The sequence below is a fragment of the Antechinus flavipes genome, chromosome 2 (genome assembly GCF_016432865.1).
Source record: "Antechinus flavipes isolate AdamAnt ecotype Samford, QLD, Australia chromosome 2, AdamAnt_v2, whole genome shotgun sequence".
Classification (NCBI taxonomy): Eukaryota; Metazoa; Chordata; class Mammalia; order Dasyuromorphia; family Dasyuridae; genus Antechinus; species Antechinus flavipes.
In genome coordinates, this window is record NC_067399.1 from 115,137,823 (window position 1) to 115,160,450 (window position 22,628).

Consider the following 22,628-nt stretch of genomic DNA (forward strand, 5'->3'; position numbering starts at 1 on the left):
CTATGGTTAAATTTTTTTTCCTAGTTTTCACATTAGTTTATAACCAGAAGCTCTTTGGAGATAAGGACTCTTATAAATATAATTTTACTTCTTTCAGCAACAACTTGAAAACACCTAAATTGTTAACATTTAATATTATATTAACATAGACAATAATTTACATATTGATGAATCTAGCAGATATTTAATAAATAAAGGGGCTGAGTTCACTTGCCTCTTGATCCTGTCCTTAGTACAAGTGAAATAAAATAGACATTAATAATTTCATTGCAAACTCCCTTCCTGACTTTTCTTTGTGGGTCTGACTTGGGCAGGAAGGTGGTGCAGTGTTCAAATATGGCCTCAAACATATTTACTGGTTGTATGACCCGGGCAAGTCATTCTGATGTAATAGAACTGTGTCCCCTGATCTTTGTGGAGGGTGGGTCACCTGGCCTGGGGAAATTCCTAAAAATGATCTCCACCCACCTAAATCTCCCTTGGGAAGGCTATCTTGTCTCCCTTGGGAAACATCTACCTCCAATTAATCTGTGAATCACTTTTCTGGGAAACAATCAATACCCTTTATTAATTTGAAAATTAGCCCTTAATTACTCCCTAACCCTAAACCATAGATGGCTAATAAAAAATGACTGTACCCCAAACCTTTGCTAATTCCTATCTGGAAGAGCTCACTAGATAGCTTCTTAGTGTAATAAACCCATATTTTACCAAAACAAACAAACAAACAAACAAACAAACAAAAAAAAACCCTTGCCTACAGATCGGGACTGCAAATTCTTTTGCAAAAACTTGCAATATTGGCCTGAAGACCCCATCACTGTTAGCGTATCTCTCACCCCTCATTTCTCACACCTCAACAACTTCATCCTGTTTGCCTGTTTTCTCTGGAAAGAGGAGAAGCTGAAAAGAGAGAGCTGGAGAAGAAAATGGCAAACCACTCCAGTATCTTTGCCAAGAAAATCTCAAATGATGTCACAGAATCAGAAATGATGGAAAAATGACTGAACAATTCTGAACTAATTATATTGGTAGATGCTAAGAGATAAAGCCAGTCTTCTCCCTGATTCTTGGGGTCCCAAGCTCTAAGATGACAATTCTCCTCTTAGTGAATCAGCTGCGAACCTTAGATACATTATTTGTAGAATCAAAAGTCAGACAGAGATATAGGGCACAGAGACAAATGTATGTCACAATAAAGATAAATTGTTGACACCCCTAAAGGAATATGTGCAGTTAGGGTGTGCAACAAATAGCAGGGAGCCTGGAATCTGGAAGACTTGAGTTTAAATCTAGCCTTGTATACTTACTAGTTATATGACCTTGAGCAAGTCATTTAACCTAGTTTCCTTGACTGTCAAATGAGTTAGAGAAAACCCCCAATGAGGTGATGAAAAGTTGGACAAGACTGAAATGACTGAACAACAAAAACTGATGAAATATCAGAGGAGGAAGAAAGTCCTATATTTAAGACCAGGCAATGTGGTTTTGACGAGGGGAGCCCTGAAACTCTCTCTCTGACTTTAGGGGGGAACACTAAGCTCTTCCCTGAGAGACCTGCCCCAGGAAATCAAGATAAAGTGGTTTTCATTCTGTTATCTAGGTGGGACTGGTTGAGTCCAGGACCACTCCTAATCCTACTAACTTGTAAATTAGCCCAGAGACACTCATTCAATTCCAAGATTTTCTATTCTTATTTTAGCTCAAACTGCTCCTAGCCCCCATCAAGAGCTGCCCCCAACTTCTAGCCAAGGGTTCAATTATAAAAAGAGGCAACTTGGGGCTCACTCCTTGCAGAAGGCCTAAAGTAGCTTGTTCAGCTTCAACTCTGCCCACTGAAATGACATTCTCTTTCAGTGTTACCCCTTCTTTATCTTTTTTACCTATATCCCTTACAAGACCTTATTCACCTCTCTATTGGGATTTCTCTAGAAACATTATCTCTCTCTCTCTCTCTGCCTGGACTTTTCACTAGAAGCTTTACTTCTCTGTCAGGACCTGCCACCAAGGAATTCAGTCTTTCTAGCAAAGGCTGATTTCCCAATGCCAGTAATAAACTTCTTTTTGCCAGTCTAGCTTTTTGGGTTTGTAAATTCCTTTACGAAGAACCTCTGCGCCGATCAAAGGGGTTCCCACAACTCTCTGTCCTGTGCCAAATCCTAGGGGAATCGAGGGGACTCTGTGCTGAACCTCATCATTTGGGGACAGAACCCCAAACCTCATCAGTTTGAGCTTGTATTATATTCTATGAAAAATTGAATGTTTGCTTATTATCTGTGGAGGAATGAATAAATAAGTGAATGAAAAAGCACTTATTAAGGTCCTGTTATATGAAAATATTGGGATGCTGGACCAGGACTTTTAATTAGAAGTTGATTTCATAGTTCTTTTCCCAATAAACATACCAATCATTTTCTCTAGCTCTCTTTCTCGTAGTAAGAAGAGAAAGCTCCACTTTTCTTCCACATCACTTTCTAGCCTATTTCTTTTTCTACATTTTTCTTTGCATAAATCCTAGGACCAGTGAAGGAACTGCAGCTATTCCCTCTGGATATAGTTATCCAGACTCCGCCCTTTAAACAAAATGCCCTTCTAAATCATCAAAACATCAGGATTCATTCTAAAAAAGGAAGTATTTAGGAAAAAAGAAAATAGATGGAAAAACTAGTAATAAGAAAAAGGGGATTGCAGAATACCCACATTAGTCCTCTCCCCTCAGAAATTTCTTTGCATTTAATCTATATTTTGGATCTAATCTTTTGTGTACATGTTGTTTTCTTCCAATGGAATGTAAACTCCTCAAAGGTAAATACTATTGCTTTTTTTTCCCTTTATAGGCATTTATAATGCCTGGCATACAGTAGCAGTTTACTAAATGCATAATGGATGCATGATAATCATGCATTAACTCTCAAAAAATAATGTAACTTGTGTTTTTTAGAAACAAACCTTTTCTCCTGTTTACTGGGTAGTGAGCTTCTGTGGTTAGCTAATACATTTAACATTTCTTGGATTTCGCTTTTCCTTCCATTTCCTCCATATCAACTAAAAATAGGAAATAAATATTTTGAAAACACGTTCTTGTCATAAAGGCATTACACGGATACTTACTGCATTTAGAACACTCACTACAGTAACACATCAGTGACATACAAGCTAGTTATTTTCTTATATTATATCAGCCTTGATCACTGACTTATAACCATCTAAGATTTCTGCAACTACATTCTGTTTCCTGGAATAATAATTGCCATATCACAACCTCTACTTTGTGGCTTCTCTTGATGGCAAAATCTGCTAATACTTAATTGTGAATTCAGAAAAGGAACCAGAAATATTTTAAACATTTTTTCCTCTTGGATATTCATTTTTTAAATTCCACATTAGGGTTGATGTGCAGGTTGATTATTCTTATAAAAGACAGTTATGAAACCCCTGTGATGTGAAGGACACTGGGATAAATGAAGGGGATGAAAAAAGAGGCAAAAGGCAGTCCCTGCCCTCAAGGAATTTATAATCTAATGGATTTGTAGCACTAATTTACATGTTACATCATCTAAGAGTATCTAATAAAAGTTAGGCAAGTAAAACAGAGTGCTGGTTGAACTGGGAACAGAAAGATGATATTATGGTTCCACTCAGTCATTTGCCTGCTATAGTAGGGCATAGATAAATCAATCTGTGTATCCCTCAAAGGGAAAAATAGAATCTTTTGTCTTTTCCCCATGTTTGTTGTGAAAGCAAAATTATATTAAAAAAATGAAATCCATCCCAAGAACTTTACTAGAACCTTTGATGCTCTATAAACATAAAAAAAAAAAAAAAATCCTACAGTGATGAAACAGAAACCAGTTCTCACTCTATTCCTCAACATACAGTGCTTGAAGAAGATAAATGGAAATAATTAGGAAGGGCTTGGAACATCCTGAACTAGATTGTTAGGAGTGCACTACTCTCTCTTTGATAGAAAAGAGATTATTGCCTACTTGCTCCAAGAATACATCCACTTTTAGAGTGTGGAGATTTTTAAAAGCCTATTAAAAGTGGAAAATAACAAACATTTTAAATTGTTTGCCAGTTTCTCACTGCAGACTAATCAAAATCCCACTGGTATTTATTCAACTTTCCTCCTGTGCTAACTAGGTTGGAGAAAAAAGAGAATCCATTTACTGAGCTTTTCTTTTTAAACCTCCCTTTAAGGTTATTTCTCTCGAAGACATCATAAAGAAGAAATATTTAGTGTTTTTAAAAAAGTCATTAAATGCCCAATATGTTCAGAGTGGTAAGCAAATGGAGAGAGAAAAGGCAAAGTTTAGTGTAACATTTTGAAGGTGTCTCCAGATTGGGGCTTGTTCCAGTACAAGAAATGCCTTCAACCAGCATGATTCTTAAAAGTGATTACAGGCTTTTATTGACTACAAGTCACTGGGGAAGCTGGAGGAGCTATCCAGGAGAAAGTGGATATGGTAAACAAGGGACACGTCCCTCAGAAGCACAGAAAAAGATGGAGAAGAGGGAAAGATTTTCTGGAGAACTTGGACAGTTGCTTTGAAAAGAGACATCTGGTCTGGTCTGGGAAAAGCCTTATAAGGGGCTCTAGGGAACCTTTCTTAATTAGGCAGGTGGGTGGGTATTCACAAACCTGGATGAAAACTCTAAGGATCTTCATAATTATGGCTTTGGCAATGATTTTTTTTGTTGGATTGTTTTTAAATCCCAAAGGTAGAGTGGACTCTGTGTGTGTGTGTGTGTGTGCGCGCGCGTGCACATGCACATGAATGCATGCCTGTATATGCTGCTGAGGTTACCTTCTAGGGATTTATTCTAGGTTTGTCTTAAAACAGAAGGCATCTAAATGACTAATTTGTCTAGGAATTATTAGAATAAATCTGAGTTTATTCTAAAACTTGAAAATTTACAGGAACCATCTTGGTAAGGAAAAATATCTTTGAATAGTTACTGACAGACTATATCTAATTAAAAATCTTACAAAGAAGTCTGTATGCATAGTAAATTCAATTTATTCCCTCCCAAAAAATGAAAAAAAAAAATGAATCAGATCTGTTTGTGTCTAAAGTAGCAGTTCTATGGTGATTATGTTTGTAATATTCTTATGGCACTAAATCTCTTCTTTTAGGATAAAGATAAACTGCTAAAATGAAATCATTTAGTGACCACTTTGACTACTACTTAAAAATGAATTTTTAATATATAGAAGAAAATACCTTCCTAGACATTTGAAGAGAGTAGATCCTTGAAGTATTTGAGTAACCTACTTCATTCCATTCATTACCCTCAATTCTCTTCTTTACTCTAGTTTCTGATGAAGAGACAATCCTTCTCTTCAGAGATTTTAATACCTTCATTCATACTCTGGATCCTACCCTCTCCCATCTTCTCAGAGAGCCTGCCCCCACAATCATTTCCTCTTTCTAATCTATAATCTGCTGGCTCCTTCCTTTTGGCCTACAAATAATCCCAGGGTTTCTCATTCTTAAAGAAATCTTACTTGACCCTAGAACCTCTTCAAGCTATCCTTCTATTTCTCTCTAATCTCTCAGGGCCAAACTCCTAGAATAAGTTGTTTATTTCCTTTCCTCTCTTTTCTTCTTGATCTTTTGCAACCTCTGTCTGAATACACCATTCAAATGAAATGCTTCTCTTCAAAATTACCAATGATTTTTGAACTGACAAATCTAATGGCCTTTTCTCCACATCTCTATCAAGCTCCTTAAATTCTGACACTGCTGACCACTTCTCCTCCCAGGCACTCTGTCTCTTCTGAGTTTCTGTGATTCTGCTCTAGGTTTTTCCTCGTACCTTCTGGTTGCTCCTCAGGCCTCAGGTAATGAATCATTACCATTTCATTTCTTGGCTCAACAAATCCCAGTGACTCCTATAACTTCTAGGATAAAAAAAAGTTTTTGTTTGCCATTGAAAGCCTGGCTCGAGGTACCTCTCTAACCTTACTACATATAGTACTCCCCTGCACATACTTTGTGGTCCCAAGCCAGACAGGCCTTTTTGTTCCTCCATAGGACAACCCTTTGGTTAACTCTGTGCACAGGCTGTTCTCCATGACAATTCACTCCCTCTTTACTTTGGGATCTGTCATATAGTTAATTGAACTAAGAAGAAAATACATAGATGATGAAGATCAACACTTCTGGGTTTCTGGCCAATTCTGGCTTCTGCTAGTAATTTAAGCAGATCTATTATTTTCTGTAAATGGTGGCTGTTCAGGGAGAACCTAAAGCTAGAGAAAGGAAATCTTACAAGAAATGAAATCAAGGAATAATGCTGGGTTCTGTTGAGTACATGCAAAGTCAGGATTTATTTTTAAAATTATAATACTTTCTATTAACTTGCCTTATGTAGTAGTACTTCTGAGAACAAACATAGCATGCTTAATAGCTCCCAACTATTAAATTCTTTCACTGACTTACATCTAGAAGTCAGCTTGAATACCACCTACCTTTTTCTGTACTTGTATGCAGAAACATACTCAATAAATACACGGATGTGCTCTTTAATGGAGGAGGATCACAGAATTAGGACTGGAAGGGACCGCAAAGGCCATATAACCAATCCTCTAATTTTAGAAATAAAGAAATAGAATCTTAGGAAGGTACACCCTTTGTGTTTTTTTCTTTTAAGCCCCATGTTCTGATCTTTCCCCTTACTTTGTGGAACAGGAAGTGGCAGGAATCTAAGCTATGGGTAAGATTTGGGATTTCCTCTCCATTTTCCCCAATAACTTGTTGATAGGAATGAGGCTCAGTTGGATAAAACTTAATGTAAGTCCTTCAAGAATTCATCTTTTGATTTTAAGATTATTTAGAAGATAAAAGATTGTTTCACAGATCAAGGAAATTAATTGAGAATAATGAATAATTTAGGTAGCTAAAAAAAGACTAAATTTTTTAGGCTTTTATGTACTGTGTTATAAAAGAATACATTTTAGTTTTTAAAATGTGGCTGAATTGCATGTTTAAATAGAAAAATCCCCAAATAATCTGTATGCTTAAATTTACTTCCTTATAAATAATTTACAAAAAATAGATTTACAGATAGGAAGTGTAATAAATATGTATGAATAAGGGTATATACTATATTATCATAATGATGGAGTTTGATCCAAATTTTAACTAATACATTTAACACAAAATGTTTCTGAAGTATCCCAGAGTCATGATTCATAGTTGGTTAAAAATAATTTAAAGAGACTTTCTTAAAGTTACAAAAGATGTTTAACATAAAAGCATACCAGACCAGGCTCTGAAAGAGTTTAGTAATTGGTAAAAGTTGGGAGAGCTTTACATATTGAAATCTCAGAGCAAGGACCAGATAAGGGAGGAGTCAAGATGTCTTTTAGCAAAGGGTAAGGAGACAGTTAGTCAGGGCTTTTACTAAAGACAAATAAAGAGCAACAGATGAGAGGTTTTATTGTTCTGCATTCCTTAGCTAGATATGCAGTTCTGAGTAGACTGTGAACTCTGACCCATCATCTTCCTCCATTTGTCTTTTGTGGAGAGGAAATTCTGGGGAAAAGGTTTGGGTACCTATCATTTCTAGTCAGAAAGTCTCAGAATAACATCAAAGATATATGATTGTTAAGGAATATGTCACTAAGTTACTAATGTGTGATCTAAGATAGAGATCTACGAATATCTAAATATTAAAACAATTTTTTTCCTGTGGCCATTTTATGGCAACTTTTGTTCATCAAATAATCAACAAAATTTCTTAAATATGTGCCAGGGACTTTGCAAAGCACTGGCTAATTCAAGAATGTTTTTAAAAATGGTCTCTGCCCTCAAGAAACTTATATTCAGATCAGTACATAATCAATTCTGCAAATACAGGTACATACAATATAAATGAAAGGTAATACCAGAGCCAGAGGAAGATATCAGTTCAAAAGATTCTGGGAAATGTCTTTTGCAGAAGAAACTGGGATTTGACAGAAGTAAGTGAATCTAGGAAGCAGAGGTTAGGAAAACATTCCTGGCAAGTGTGACAGATACTACAAAGGAATATATTTGGGAGATAAAGCAGAAAGTTCAAATGGATCTATGTCTCAAACAAAACGCAGAAATTGCCTCACCCTCACCAAATACCTTAATTAAAAATTCTGATTGATTATAGCTGTTAAGGAAACCAGACAACGTTGTTGATGGACTACAAACATTATGAAAACTAGACAAGATCTGGTGAAGATATCATAATTTTCTATGAAGACGCAAACCCCAAATTATATATGTATCAGATTGATACTCTTAACTATATTCTCTTGATTTGTAAATTACTGCTCAGAATGAAGTTATAAAATATGGGAAGTGTTAACTTTTTCTTCCTTAAAGTAACATTTATAATTTAATATGAATGACTATAAAATGACTATTTACTATTAAAATATAAAAATAATCTCAGAAATAAAGTATCATGCCCAGAGAAGCTTGCTTCCCCTCACTCAAATATTCCTATGGTCAGAAAATATGCAAAGAACAGGATAAAATATAATATACTTTGCAAATCTTAAAACTATGTAAATGTTATATACTTTAACATATTTAACATGTATTGGTCTACCTGCCATCTGGGAGAGGGGTTGGGGGGAAGGAGGGGAAAAGTTGGAACAGAAGGTTTTGTAAGGGTCAATGCTGAAAAATTACCTATGCATATATTTTGTAAATAAAAAGCTATAATAAAAATATAAAAACCCAAGCCCCCCCAAACTATGTAAATGTTAATTTTTATTATTTTAAATCATACAGATTAAAAAAACCAGAACTCTTCCAATTGTAAGCTTCTGGAGGACAGGGACTAGCTCTCATAATTCTAGCAATATTCATTTTACACACCACATACTTAATTGACTAATTCTATGACAAAGGAGGAAACAGTTGTAAAACCTAAACTACTTTTTCTCAGCTTGAAGTAATATAGTGAATGACTGGTCTTAATAAATATTTGTTAATTGATTGTAAAAATGCATCAATCATGAGTCCAAAATCCAAACATTACCTGATAAGTATCAGCACTGTGCTTGCTTAGCATATATTCATTTTCTTCTATGATGAAAACCACCTTCTTTTACAAAAGCCAAGGCCTCTTTTCCAATAAGCAGACTGTGAACTGATGTATCCATGACCTTTCAAACCACACTAAGGGGTGTTCCAAATCTTTTTAAGACAAGAAAGTATTACAATGTAATTTGTATGTATTGCTTACATAAAGGATATGTTTATTATTCTCTTAATTCCTATAACTCTTAAAAGTTTTTTTTTTAACATTTTTAAAATTTTGAGTTCCATATTCTCTCTCTCCCTTCAGCCCCTCTCCTACCCTTTGAGAAGGCAAGCAATATAATACCTATTATAAATGTGAAGTCATGTAAAACGTATTTCCATTTTAGGCATGTGGGAAAAAAGCAAGAATAAAGAAAGTTAAAAAAAAAAAAAAGCTTCAATTTGTAGTCAGTCAGTCTTCATCAATTCCCTCCCTGGAAATGGATAGCATTTTTCACTATGAGTTCTTTGGATGAATTCCTATAATTCTTATTCTAAACCAAGTGTTAATCCAAACATTTCATAGATGCTTATTTCCACAATATTTTTAAAGAATTATGTCTTAGACTTTTTTTTTTTTTAACTCTTCCCCACATCCTAGCTTTATACAGAACAATCAATGGGCAATGATTTATTAAGTATTTACTAAGTGTGAGGCACTGTCCTAGGTGCTGGAGAAATAAACACAAAAATGAAACAGTTCTCTTCAAAGTTCTTAGACTCTACTAATAAAAACCTGTTGCTTTAAATACAATATGATCAAGTGCTATCTTTTTTTAAAGAAAAATTTAAAGTAGATTAGTAGAAAAAATAGGATCAAAGAATTAAATTAATTGAAACAAGCTGATTTTTATAAGAGAAATTATAGATGGTTGGACCTTTCTGCTTTTGTTTTATTCTTACTCTTTCCCACTTCCTCAAGGACTTAGGGCATTGAATTATTCCCTCTCTTTCACTAATCAACTGATAGGTGTTCTTTAAAGCGCTTACTTAGTATCAGCAGATTCTGAACAAAATGAGATCCCCTCTCAGCTGAAGGCTAAGGAAACTAGTTTTAAAATAATTAATCTAAAATCTGACAGTCATGTCTACATCACTTTTAGCTGCATCCAACTACACTAGACATATAAAGAACTTGTGGGATTACAGAAAGCATCCAGAATTAATTTCTACAAATGGAACCAGAAACCTGAGGAGGGCACTGCTGCTTTAATGATGGAGCAATGTTGGCTCTCAACACTGCAATTTGGGAGATTTCCTAGGAGACATGTTCTGGGGTTCTCTTGAATGTGCAGGGCACGAATAGGACCTCAGAGAAGACCCCAAGAATGAACCAAACTTAATATTTATATAATATATAAATTATACTATAATTTATATTATATCTAGAAATCGAGAACAGTGAGGATCAGTACGTAATTGGACGAGGAGGCTACTCAAAAAAAGATGGGCTGGTTCAGTGTAATACAGCTGTCATGGAAGGGGTCCTTGATTGAGTTGTGGCAGTGGCAGCCTTACCTGGGTATGTGTTGATTTGTTAATGTAAACACATTAATGTTATGTGTGCTTAACAAGCTCACTGAGATTGTGTCATTTGTTATTTAAATACTTTGGGAGCTAGAATTTCACCAGTGTGAGGACTCCTTCAATTGATGAACACAGCAACGCCCTTTTTATAACTTAGTAGAAAGTCTCTTAAGCATTGTCAAGATCAATACAAACAAACAAACAAACCCCAAAACCAAAAACCAAAACAAAAATCTCATCAGTCTACAGAAAAATTAGAGAGAACTTTCTTCATCCCTAGGTTGGTCCTCAGACTACAGACATTCAGCAAACACCTCTGGTACCACAGCCAAGCTTGCACTCTGGGCTCTGGGAGGCGAGCTGTCACTCCCTCAGCCAGAATCACACAGCTTGTCAGAGATGTGACAAGTACTCCTCCTCTCGGGGAGGCTTCCGGCCCTCCCCTTCCCAACTCTAGTTCCCCAAGGGGCCTGGTTTTCTCTCCCTGAACCGTAAGTAAACTGAGACAAGGACTGCTTTGCTTGCTCCTATTTGTAAATTACCTGTTCATCCATTTGGCGCGTACTCGATGCCCTGGTATGGTAGGGTCTACAAGAGCATGCTCCTCCAGCAAAACCTTCAGGACCTCAGAATTACCTCCATGTTAGCTAATACTTATAGGGGACTTTAAGGCTCCCAAAGCCCTTTACAGATCTCATCTCATCCTCAACCTTGTGGGGCAGTACTAGTATTATCCCCATTTTGTAGATGAGGCAACTCATGCAGATAGTGACTGAATAACCTACCCAGAGTCACACTACTAGATTTAATAATGATAATCGTGATAACTATGTGCCAGGTACTGTGCTAAGCACTTTGCCATCATCATCTTCTCTGATTCTCACAACCACCCTGGCCAGTAGGTGACAGATGGGGAAACTGAGGTGGAGAGAGGTTAAGTGACTTGCTTAGGCTCACACAGCCCAGAAGGGTTTCAGGCTGAACGGGAGCTCTGAACTCCAGGTCCAGCGACTTGCTAATATGGAGAGCTGCTCCTTGCAATGTTTAGCACTTAAATGCTCACTGGCACAAAGTCAGTGCCCTATCAATGCTTATTCCCTTTCCTCCTTCCTGCCTCCATGCCATGATTAAGACTTTTGTGGGGTCTGAATCACTACGTATTGCAGAAATTATGAAAGTAGTTCCAGTGAGCAATTCTGTTGTTAGCATGCTAGCAGAGATTTTTTGTAGAATGAAACCAGGAAGTACATGTCTTTAAGGTTAAGCTTCCGTGACTACATTGAGAAAATATGCTTTTCAAGGATCATCAAATTGAATCAATCACTTGAATCAATCAACAAACATTTATTAAGTATCTACTACCAGACATTATTCGAGGCCCTATTTCCCAGGAGTTGTAATGCTCCTACTTATATTACAATAAACTTTAAAATTATATCAGGTAGCAAAAATACTTCAATATTTCAGACTATAGAAGTACTAGATAGAAATTGATTCTAGTTGCAGTATATCAATAATTGATAAAGTTACCTTTTACCACAGTTATCAGCCCTTCCATACATTGGTATCATTCAGTTAATACTGCTGGAACCTCTGCTATAGGTATATAATGTTTCTGTGTAGAAATTGATTTATTATTCTTTGGAAGCAGTACAAAAAGGTTCTTATTCATACCACCAAGAAAAAAGTTATTCAAACTATGGAGGCAGATTTTGGGAATAGATGGGTACAACAAGAATCTCTGGTTATCACAATGTAGTTTTCAAGGGACATCCACTGTGCCATTTCATTAGGATCCTGCTATTATACTGACTGGTTTGAAAGTTAAAAATAGCTTTTTTTAAATAAAAAAGTGAAAAATTTGAGCATTGAATCAAATGTGGCGCTCATGATGGTTGAACTATGCCAATTGTGCTGAGCTAAAGATAAGAAACTTTGTAGAGATGGTGAAGACTGTAAGTTTATTGTTAGTGAGGTGCTTTAATGAAAATAAAACCTAATCTGTTTTCCGTCATTTTCTTGATATTTTTGCTAAAGGACAGACCTTTGCTAAGTCTTGTCCAAACTTATCAAAGGATGATTTTTAATGATGCTCCTATAGATGCCTCCATACAATCATTACTTATCAAAGGGCATTCAGAGTTAAGTATCTTCAGCTTTAAATGCTATTGCTTCTAAAACTATGAAAATGGAGACTGAACGCTGACTGATAAAAATCCCTTGAATCTGAAGATTGTGAGTCATTAATAATTTTCAGGAAGCTATTTCAGTAGAGTAATGAGAAGGGGAATTGAAATGATTGGGGATGGGTAGAGTAAGCAGCAAAGCAAGAAGCAGAAGCAACAAGTATGGACCAATAATTAAAGAAATTGGGCTATGAAACAAAAGAAAGAAATAGTGGCGGCAGTCCTGTAAAGTGAAATTTTTTCAAGATTGAGATTAGTCATGATAGTGGACAGTGAGGAAATAAGTAAAAGGAAGAGATGAAAAATGTGGGGAAAGAAAGTTTAATTGAAAGGATCAGAACCCTTAGGAGGAAGAATAGAATAGGGTCAAAGGCACACCATGCCTTAATAGCAAGTTATTACTTATCAGTATGTATACTCATGTGTATATATGGGTATCAATTTATGTATATGCACACACTGTATCTAAACATATGAAAGAAAAATATTTGTTAATAATCATGTGAATATGTGAATTATGATTATATATGTTAAAAGATTTTGTATGTGACTATTTCCTTCCTGCGGACCTTCATTGTAAAATGAACCTTCATTGTAATAAGCACACTTAACATTAATGTATTTATTTACATTAACAAAATTCAACACATACCCAGTAAAGGCTGCCACTGCCACAACTCAACCAAGGACCCCTTCCATGACAGCTATATCACACTGGACCAGCCCATCTTTATTTGAGTAGCCTCCTTGTCCAATTATGTATTGATACTCACTGTTCTCGATTTCTAGACATAATTAAAAGCAGACCATAATTAATGCCTAACTTTGGTTATGTATTTTATAAGGTGGTTTGGAAAGTAAATATCAATCTGAAAAGTTACTACTATACCATAACAATAGTGTGGTTATTAATTATCAAAGAATTCATAAAAACATTTTTAAAATTTTTCTTACGTTTCCTTCAAAAGATCTGTGATTTCATCAAAATAAGCATATCCTCTTATCATTAAAGATTGCAATTTATATCTTCTTATTTACCTGGCATGCTGGAGATCTTCCTCTAATTAAAAAAAATACATTCTGAGGCTAGCAATATGGCCATTCTTCTGTATTTTCTCATTCTTGCTATATGAAAGGCTTACTCCCGCCCCCTGAGTTTATCATTATATCACTATAAACATGCACAATCTACTCTGTCCAAATCTCTCCACTGCTTTTTACAGGTCCCCCACAAGTTTGATTCTTTGAAGACTGGTGATATTCACAACCATTTGATGTCAATTAAAAAAATTTTGTGTTAAAATAGATGCGGTTCTTGCTAGATAATTAAAAGAAGTAAACAACTTCCCAAATGTATTAATCTGTTTTCTTCCTATTCAAATCTGAGCTTAATTCACAAATCTATTAATAGTGCATATCCCAATAAGGTGGCTTTTCAAGTGTATGTCAAAGCCTAAACAAATTGAATTTTTCATTCATTTGGTTTCTTTCTATATTTGGATAATTAGGTATCTCTCTTTTGAATAGCCACTCAAAATCAGGTTCAATAAAGAAGCCCCTCAGAGCTCTAGGTTTAATAAAATTAGCAATTATCATCACCTTACAGAAATATGTATCCTTCTCAATCACTTTTTCTTTGGGTAGCAATATCATCTAATGATTCCCTATCTCTCTCTCATTCTCTTAGTATGTTCCCTTCTTTGAATAAGACTAATAAAATGATTCCTTAATTCTTTCACTGGCATCTCTATTCTGGATTTCATTGGCACATACCTGGTCTGTTTTACTTTGTGTCTTCTAGTGATACTTCTACTCCTCAAATATCATGGAGAAGACTAAAGTACTAGCATCCAAATGTGGCAGTTTCACTCTCTGATGATGAAAAGGGTTGTAAGACTGTGTATTTTAGAGATAGATGGGACTTTTAAAGGTTCCTTTGAGAACAATCCCTCTCATTTCATAGGTGAGGAATTTGAGGTTATAGGGTCTAAGTTACTTAACCAGGGTTATATAGCTAGTAAATATCTGATGGGAGACTAAAACCCAGGTTCTTTTAACTCCAAGTTTAGTGCTCCATCCAGTCCACCACATTCCTCATTACAGAATCACTGACAAATCTTTTCTAATTTCTGTCTAATTGTTGTTCTCCTACCACTCCTTGTATAAATGCCTTCGGGATAAGGCTCAGTTGGGATTTATGCTAAGTTTTCCATAGCTTTTATCTCCATTGCTTTTCAGTTTTATGAAGTGATACTACTTATAATCTTCCCATCCTCCTCCTGCAGTATGTGGGTTTCCTGAGTCCACCTAGCACTCAACTCTCACCTGAGGCTTCAAAAAGTTTAACATGTACAAGGCCAAGTCCCAGTAAACCATCTTGACGGATGAGTTGAACCAGGTTAAGAGTCATCACAGGCCTCCATCCATGACTTGGAGGTGTCTGTGACCTCAAGCACGTAAACCAGTATACCACTGGAATAGTGGTGGGGGAGAACAATTTGTTCCAGCAATCTTGACAGCAGAAGCCAAGTGTGGTTGGGCATTGAAGATGCTGTCCAGTGCATCCTGGGCCATTACTGGTCAGCCAGAATTTTCTCTTGCCATTGGAATTTGAAGACTCTCTAAGAGAGAGGAGACTGAAGACTGTGCAACTTTGCCTCACTCTTAAATCCAATTCACTGATGAAATCAAGACATCACCCTGGGATGTCCTTGTCCTCTTTGAAAATGAAACACAAACAACATCCTTCTTTATAGAATTTTAAAATTAATTTTATTTTTCAATTATTAATTATTTTTTCTCCCTCCTATCTTCTCCCTTGGAAAAAACAAAAACATAATGCAAACCAAATTTCCATGTATTGTCCATGTCTAAAAATGGGTATTTAATCCTGCATATTTAATTCTGCAATTTAATTCTAGCACTGACATCTGTCAAAAAGTGAATAGCATTCTTTATCACTGGTCCTCTGGAATCATGGCTAATTATTATAATGGTAGGAATTTTCAAGTCAGTCTATAGTATTTTATGAATTAATCTGAATGCTAAATCTTAATGTGAATCTTAACCATTACCTCTTTCTGCTAGTCAATACTGAATGTCTGCTGGTTCAGATGGCTTCTTGGATCTTGACCTCCTAATGGTGGTGGTTACTTTATATTAGTTAAATTTCTTTAGGAAGAGGTGAGAGGAAGATGTCTTAGACTTTTTCTGTTTTCCATTTTTACTATCAATAACTCGTCTGACAAGACCAAATTGAAATGGTTGCATTTATATACAATTTTAATCACTATCTTTTCTTCTAATTTGAGAAGTATATAGCGTTGGGGTTGGAGTAAAGAAGACTCGAGTTCAAATTTTACCTCTAAGATTTACTAGTCAGTACATAGCACAACACTTGGCATATAAGACATAAGACATATTTATTGACTAACAAGCTTTATGATCATGGATAAGTCATTTAGCTTCTTTTCTCATCTTTAAACTCAGGATAAGAATTGTAATACCTACAATTCATAAGTTGATTATGAAACTAAAATTAGAAAATATATAGTGTTTTGTAAACCTCAGAGTACCAGATAATAGCTAGATATAACTGCTGTAATTTGACACTGATTGATTTTGACCTTCACTTTAAATAGTTGATGACTGATTGCATTTTTGACAGTTGATTCTGATATTGCTCTTACACCCCAGATTAGTGGTGTCTTGCCTCTTAAGATGAAATTGATTTGATTTTGTGGTAATAGTTGTTTGATGTTCTCTGTGTTCAGCATCTTCTGGCTTTATTCTTGAAGAAAGCATTCATGACTACAAGTTATGAGTTGATAGGCCCTTGTCCTCTTTCTTTCTCTTTTACATATTATTTTTCCTGTTCTTCCCTGATCTATCAACTTTCAAAATATTTGTTAACTTGATTTGAAACATGATGTGATTTTCTAGGCAAGAAAAAATACTGTAGATATGAAAGACAAATAGAAAAGACTTCAGTTTAAAAAGTTATATTTGCTAAATCTTAAAAGGAAAAAAATAAGCAATTGTTTTCCATTTTTCTTTTAAATCCAAACAAAGATATTTCCTACTTTCTTATTAAGATTATCTCCTTTGGAACCCTGTTCCCACACTTATCCTCTTCAGTCTCCAGCATTTCTAATTTCTCTATGTTTGCTGACTGTTCTTCTATCTTCAAACATGCACTGATTTCTTCCTCATTGAAAAATTATTGACTTGTTTTCCAGTGAATAAGTGGTCAAAATATATAAACAAATAGTTCTCAAAAGAACTGCTAATTATTAACAACCACAGGAAAGAATGCTCCTAATAAGAATCCAAATCAAAGAATTGTGAAGATTCACTTCAAACCTAGAAAAAATAGCAAAGATGAGAAAATATAGAAATAGTAAATATTGCAAGGGCTGTAGAAAAATGGGCACACTAATATACTTAGTGGAGCTACAAATTGGTTCAACCATTTTGGCAAACAATTTGGAATTTTACTAAGATGCTTACTAAAATGATCAAATCCTTTGACTCAGGGATCACATTACTACACAAGACATATACCTGAAGGCATATATAAAACAAAATATTTATAGCAGCACTTTTTCTAGTAGCAAAGAAATGAAAACAAAGTAAATGCCCATCAGCTGGGAAATTATTAAGATGGATTATGATTCCTGAGTGTGCTAGAATATTACTGCATCCCCAAAAATGGTGAATGTAAACACAATAGAGAGGCAGGGAAAAATTTATATGAATTGATGAAAAGTGAAATAAGAAAGAGTAGGAAAATAATATATAAAAGGATTACAAAAATGTAAATGAAAAGAATTAGTATCAAAAATTAAAATTGAATAGTTTGTAGTTATAATGATGGATGATCTTGACCTTGAAGAAATATGAGAATGCACAGAAAGCACTTCCCTCTTGTCTTTGAAGGAGGGGAGAGGATCTATGCCATGTAGAACACAACATATAGTTTGATCAATATACTGACTTGTTTTGCTGAACTACTTTCTTCTTTCTTTCCTTTGTTAGAAGAAACACCTGTCTGGATGAGAGAGGTAAAGGATGTGATAGGAAATGAAAAAGATTAATAAAAAAATAGAAACAAAAATTAATTTAAATAAGAAAAATTTTTGATGCTCTTTTTATAGACCATCCCATTTCTCTCCTTTCTTTCACTTCAAATTTATCTTATTTCATTTCCTCACCATCCCTTCCTTCTTTCACCTTCTGCTGTCTGTTTTCCTTATCTATCTTCTATGTGAAATTTTACTCAAAATGTATGAGTTATCTCTTTGACAAATCATGGGAGTTCAATGAATCTTGAATTATTCCAGATTTCTTTGAGATATAATTCACACAAATGTTCTTTCTCCTTTTCTCAAATGATCTTAAAGGTTTCTTATAAACACTTCTATGGTTTTTTTTGTCATACTGTTCTCTGAATGTCCTCTCCACTTTTCACCTAGCTAAATTTTCTTAACTTTCAAAGTTTAGCTTAAGCTCCTTCTCCAAAAAACATTTTCAACCTATTTGAAGCCACAGTGACTTCTAAACTAACAGCATTCACTGTCTCTAATATTCATTTAGAAATCAGATATATTTTATGAATATTTTTATATTATTGTTTTTATTGCTATTTAAATTTTCTTAGGCTTATCCCTTGTCTACAAATCTTTGAGGATATAATCTAGGTTCACAATCTTAGTAAGGACTGCAAAGATCACTACCAGCTATACCATCTCTCTAAAGAATTTCCAACAGCTCTATATGCCCTACACAAAGCAGGCCCACTTTGAAATTGTCTTCTCTAGACTTGTTGCTATTCAGTCGTTTCAGTTTTCTCCAACTCTTGGTGACCCCATTTGGGGTTTTCTGGGCAAAGACACTGGAGTGGTTTGCCAAAAAAGTGAAGTAAAAAGTTGACTTGTCCAGGGTCACACAGTTAGTAAGTATCTGAAGCAGAATTTGAACTCAAGAAGAAGCGTTCCTGATTCTAAGCCCAGCATTCTATATACTGTGCCTCTTAGCTTCCCTCCTCTTTAGGTTACTTCACTTTACATATTTCTGTGGTTCCCTGTATTTCTTTTTCTTATTCTTCTTCATTCCCTCAGGTATGGTCATTCCCAAAGGCTCAATTTTAACTCTAAGAAGAAAACATTTTAAAAAGTACAACTCAATATTAAAAAAAAATTAATATAACTCAAAACAACTAGTAATGTTTTTAAAAACAACACAATAATAGATTGCATTAGAGAAGTATTATGGTTATATGAAGGGAGGTAACACTCTTTCTGGATAGACCACATTTAAAATTGTGTTCAGTATGGGATGTTATGTTTGTAGGGTGGTGGGTAACATGTTGATAAAATGGAATATATCAAGAAGAGAATGACCAGATATTACAGGTCTAGAAATTGTCAATATAGAAAATGAGGATCTATAGCTTGGAAAAGGGAAGAATAAAAAAGAACAAGAAAGTTTTTTTCAACTTTTTGAAGGGTGTTTTATGAAAGAGGAAGTAGTTATCCTTTGCCATTCTTAAATGCAGATCCAGAACAAAAGGGTAGAAAAACATAGGGAAGTTTTTTTATGAGGTAGTCAATTCCCCCTCTTCACTGGTATGTATTAAGCAAGAAATTTAAAATCCATATGAAAGGCTAAAACAAATATATACACAAATAATTTGCAACAAAAATAAAATTTGAAAAGTAATTTTATAATATGGGTTTACATTAATGAAAGAATGACAATTATAGCTGATATGAACACCTGCATGAAAAGAATATTGACTAATTTCAACTAGAATTATAGGGTTTAGAAAAAGAGAATGCCATCTTGTCATTAAGTCTACTACCCAATTTTTACTTGATTTATCATAATTTCTTCTAAGCCCCGACTGACTAATGCTTTCCTGGCTACTCCCTTGATAAAATATGCTTATAACTTCATACTTTCTAAATATGTAACAACATAAACTTTAAAAAGTACAAAACTGTAAATACTCCCTAATAAAGTATATTTCTCTAAGTTATTTAAAGTCTTGATATTTACTGTATTCAACATAGCCTCTTTCCTGACCTATACTATCTTTAAAATTAACAAAGAAATTTAGTTTGAAAAGAATTTAAATTTAATAAACAGCAATCACAAAAAAGCCAATCAAGTCTAATCAAAACCATCTTTGTCCCAGTGGCCATATTTTAAATTACACAAAGAAATCTTAACCATGTTTAGAAGAAAACTTAAATTCATAAGACCTTATGACAGGGAAGATTTTAATTTTATAAAAAATTGTGCATTTTTTCTGTGTGAAATGCTCTTTCATTGAGCCTGGTAGATTTCATCTACAGGAGCTAAATTCAATTAGTTCATAGCAATATGGTTTCCACCCTACTGGGAATTATGTTTCTGTATCTTTATGAAGGGTAAAAAATGAAAATAGAGATGAATTCTTGAGGCTTCATATTTTAATTAGCCCCTCTAGTCAAGAGATTTCTTGAGCTCTGTCATTCTCTTAGGATCTACTGTACTAAGTAGAGTGATGTAAGTTAAAAAAAAAAAAAACACTTCCTCCTAATGGGGTAAATAAACACATGCATAAATATAAAGTGAAATAATATATATGCATAGTATACACAAATATATGGCAAATAAAACATACATAAATACATACATGTAAGGTAGTTACCAGCAGTTAGCAAGCTCTCTAAGAAAGTCCTTGGGCAGAATGGTGCTTGAGCCTGAACTCACTATTAGGAGAATGAGGTAATAAGACAGTACATTCCTAGGCATAGGAGACAGCTATAATGAGGGAACACATTCCTAGGCATGCGAGACAGCTGGAGTGTATTATGTGTGAGGGACAGAAAGAACAGTTTCACTGGATTGTACAGTGTGGGAGGAAAATCATTTCTAATGAGGTTTGAAAGCTATGCTGGGGACAGACTGTAGAGTTTTAAAAACTAAAGAAAGGTTTTTTATTCGTGTGACAATAACAAACCATTGAAATTTATTTAGTACATGAATGACATAGTCATTTCTGTAGTTAAGGAAAATTACTTTGGCAGCTGGAGATTGGACAGGAATGGGGAGAAATAAAATGCAGGGAAATCAAAAGGTTGTTGTTCTATCCAAGAGATGATAAGGGCCTGAACTAAGGTGACAGCTGTATGAGTGGAGAGAATGTGGGATGTGGGAGTTATTGGGATGACAGAAGCAGTGATATTTGGCAATTGTTTAGATATGTGGATTAAGAGAGAGTGAGAAGTTCAGGATTATAAACCTAGGAAACAGGAAGGATGCTAGCGCTTTCTACAGAAATAGGGATGCTTGGAAGAAAGTTTTGGAAAAAGAAAAGCACTCCAGTTATGGAGATGATGAATTTAAAATTCTCTGGTATATCCAATTTGAAATGTTCAACAGGAAAATGATGATGTGGGACTAAAGTTCAAGGGAAAGACAAGCTAGATATATAGACCTGGGGTCCTCTGAGTTAAGCTCATGGGAGCTGAAGAGATTCCTGAGAGACAGGATGTAGTGGCAGAAAGGATGGCCTAGGACACAGAACCTTGAGAAACACCCACCTGCATTTAAGGGCTGTGATACCAGACTAAGAACTTGCCAAGGAGATGAAAGAAAATTCTGACAGGGAGATGAACCAAAAGGGGGCAACATTATGAAAACCCAGAAAGGAGAAAGAATCCAGGAGGAGTGTGGTCAAAAGAGTAGCAAATGTGACAAGAAGGAAGGAGGAAAACCACCAAAGCAGACAATTAAGAGATCACTGCAGTTTAGGGTTAGTTTCCATTGAACGGAGTAATGAGTTAAGAATGGCAAGGGGTTGAAAAGTGAAAGAAATGGAGGTAAGGTAAAGGCAGCTTTTTCCTGGAATCTGGCTGAGAAGAAAGGCCCAATTTAAATGCGTGCTAAATGGGATTAGGAAGGAGTATTTAGTGATGGTACTTAAAGTCTCAGGGAGACACAGGCCTTTTTGAAGGCATTAAGAAACCAATTAAAAGATTTGCAGTGACAGGGAAGATTGTGGATGTGATGTTGGAGAAGAGAGGAGAGGATGGGATGCACATAGAAGCAGGTTGGTCTTGGCGAAGAAAAAGGCCTCCTATTTGCCATACTAGGGGAAAGAAAAGGGAGTGGTGGATGTCAAGGAGTTTTACAGTGAAGATAAGGGAGGAAAGAGTTCCCCTAGGAGAAGGAGTTAATGTCAAATGGTCCCAATTTATCGTAAATAAGAGGCAAGATCTGTACCTGAGGATAGGAAGAGAATATGTAAAAGACTTGAAGAAAGAGAAAGTTCAGAATAGCTTCTTTGGCAAGTGAGGCAGGGCATTAATGAGGGAGGAATAAAAAGATTGCCTTGTTACAGGAAGAACCCACTGGATATTGGATAAATCCGTATTGTATCCAGTCGACATGGCTATGAGACTTCATTTGTGTTTAGCATCTCCTGAGCAACAAAGAAGAAAGTAGAAGGGGAAGTAAACCAGGGTTGAGGTCTGCCAAGAGAAGAGAAGAGGCAAGTGGGCAAGATGACCACATAGAACTGATATGGGTAAACATTGGGCTGAGGGTGGAGAGGGAATAAATTACAGAACAGTTGTTGGCCTAAGGAAGTACTGAGAGAAGGAGGGTTTGGAAATCTTGGTGAAGAACAGGTTTAAGAAAGGTGGAATGATAGGAGATTATAGCTGGATAGAGAAATGTCAGTTTCTAATTAGAACAATGGATTATTTATGGGTAATGGTGAGATCTAATGTGTGATCATTTCCTTGGGTGGATGAGATAGAGTAGAGGAATAGGTCACTGGATTTACTGAGCC